This window comes from Lampetra fluviatilis, unplaced genomic scaffold, assembly GCF_964198595.1.
Source record: "Lampetra fluviatilis unplaced genomic scaffold, kcLamFluv1.1 SCAFFOLD_682, whole genome shotgun sequence".
In the NCBI taxonomy this organism is placed as follows: domain Eukaryota; kingdom Metazoa; phylum Chordata; class Hyperoartia; order Petromyzontiformes; family Petromyzontidae; genus Lampetra; species Lampetra fluviatilis.
In genome coordinates this window covers 50001-52500 of record NW_027621101.1, presented here as the reverse complement: position 1 = coordinate 52500, position 2500 = coordinate 50001, and the positions used below count along the sequence as shown (strand labels likewise).

The window sequence follows — 2500 nt, the reverse complement described above, 5'->3', positions numbered from 1 at the left end:
ATAATCAGCAGCAACAGCAGCATCAGAGTCATCAGCAGCATCATCATCATCACCAGCATCAGCATCAGCGTCAGGAGATGGTGATGGTGGTGGTTGTGGTAGTTGTGATGGTGATGATGATGGTGATGATGATGGTGGTGATGATGGTGGTTGTGGTGGTTGTGATGGTGGTAATGGTGATGGTGGTGGTGGTTGTGATGGTGGTGGTGATGGTGGTGGTTGTGGTGGTTGTGATGGTTGTGATGATGGTGGTGATGGTGGTTGTGGTGGTGGTGATGGTGGTTGTGATGATGGTGATGATGGTGGTGGTGGTGGTGTTTGTGGTGGTTGTGATGATGGTGGTGATGGTGGTTGTGGTGGTGGTGATGGTGGTTGTGATGATGGTGGTGATGGTGGTTGTGGTGGTGGTGATGGTGGTTGTGATGATGGTGATGATGGTGGTGATGGTGGTGGTGGTGGTGTTTGTGGTGGTTGTGATGATGGTGGTGATGGTGGTTGTGGTGGTGGTGGTGATGGTGGTTGTGATGATGGTGGTTGTGGTGGTGGTGATTGTGATGATGGTGATGGTGGTTGTGATGGTGGTGGTGGTGGTTGTGATGATGGTGATGATGGTGGTTGTGGTGGTGATGATGGTGATGATGATGGTGATGATGATGGTGGTGATGATGGTGGTTGTGGTGGTGGTAATGGTGATGGTTGTGATGGTGGTGATGGTGATGGTGGTGATGGTGATGGTGGTGATGGTGGTGATGGTGGTGGTTGTGATGGTGGTGGTGGTGGTGATGGTGGTGGTTGTGGTAGTTGTGATGGTGATGATGATGGTGATGATGATGGTGGTGATGATGGTGGTTGTGGTGGTTGTGATGGTGGTAATGGTGATGGTGGTGGTGGTTGTGATGGTGGTGGTGGTGGTGATGGTGGTGGTTGTGGTGGTTGTGATGGTTGTGATGATGGTGGTGATGGTGGTTGTGGTGGTGGTGATGGTGGTTGTGATGATGGTGATGATGGTGGTGGTGGTGGTGTTTGTGGTGGTTGTGATGATGGTGGTGATGGTGGTTGTGGTGGTGGTGATGGTGGTTGTGATGATGGTGGTGATGGTGGTTGTGGTGGTGGTGATGGTGGTTGTGATGATGGTGATGATGGTGGTGATGGTGGTGGTGGTGGTGTTTGTGGTGGTTGTGATGATGGTGGTGATGGTGGTTGTGGTGGTGGTGGTGATGGTGGTTGTGATGATGGTGGTTGTGATGATGGTGGTTGTGGTGGTGGTGATTGTGATGATGGTGATGGTGGTTGTGATGGTGGTGGTGGTGGTTGTGATGATGGTGATGATGGTGGTTGTGGTGGTGATGATGGTGATGATGATGGTGATGATGATGGTGGTGATGATGGTGGTTGTGGTGGTGGTAATGGTGATGGTTGTGATGGTGGTGATGGTGGTGATGGTGATGGTGGTGATGGTGGTGATGGTGGTGGTTGTGATGGTGGTGATGATGGTGGTGGTGATGATGGTGGTGATGGTGGTGGTTGTGGTGGTTGTGATGATGGTGATGATGATGGTTGTGATGATGGTGGTTGTGATGATGGTGGTGATGGTTGTGATGATGGTGGCTGTGATGATGGTGGTGATGGTTGTGATGATGGTGGTTGTGATGATGGTGGTGATGGTTGTGATGATGGTGGTTGTGATGATGGTGGTGATGGTTGTGATGATGGTGGTTGTGATGATGATGGTGGTGGTGGTTGTGATGATGGTGGTGATGGTGGTGATGGTGGTGGTTGTGGTGGTTGTGATGGTTGTGATGATGGTGGTGATGGTGGTGATGGTGGTGGTTGTGGTGGTTGTGGTGGTGGTGATGGTGGTTGTGGTGATGGTGGTTGTGATGATGGTGATGGTGGTGATGGTGGTTGTGGTGGTTGTGGTGATGGTGGTGGTGGTGGTTGTGGTGATGGTGGTTGTGGTGGTGATGGTGGTGGTGGTTGTGGTGGTGGTGATTGTGATGATGGTGATGGTGGTTGTGGTGGTTGTGGTGGTTGTGATGATGGTGATGATTGTGGTTGTGGTGGTGGTGATGGTGGTTGTGATGATGGTGATGGTGGTTGTGGTGGTGGTGATGGTTGTGGTGGTTGTGATGATGGTGGTTGTGGTGGTGGTGATGGTGGTGATGGTGGTGGTTGTGGTGGTTGTGATGATGGTGGTTGTGGTGGTTGTGATGATGGTGATGATGGTGGTTGTGGTGGTGGTGATGGTGGTTGTGGTGATGGTGGTTGTGGTGATGGTGGTTGTGGTGGTGGTGGTTGTGATGGTGGTGATTGTGATGATGGTGGTTGTGGTGGTGGTGATGGTGGTGGTGATGGTTGTGATGATGGTGGTTGTGATGATGGTGGTGATGGTGGTGGTTGTGGTGGTTGTGATGATGGTGATGATGGTGGTTGTGGTGGTGGTGATGGTGGTTGTGCTGGTGGTGATGGTGGTTGTGGTGGTGATGGTGGTTGTGGTGGT

General features: G+C 51.6%; 1 protein-coding gene across 1 annotated transcript in view; it reads right to left on the bottom strand.

The window, feature by feature from the left end:
* LOC144954762 (E3 ubiquitin-protein ligase BRE1B-like) overlaps nucleotides 1-2500 on the bottom strand; it is a gene marked incomplete at its 3' end in the record, with an annotated part of 52947 nt that overhangs the window by 1308 nt on the left and 49139 nt on the right. The gene's annotated exons all lie outside the window — the stretch shown is intronic.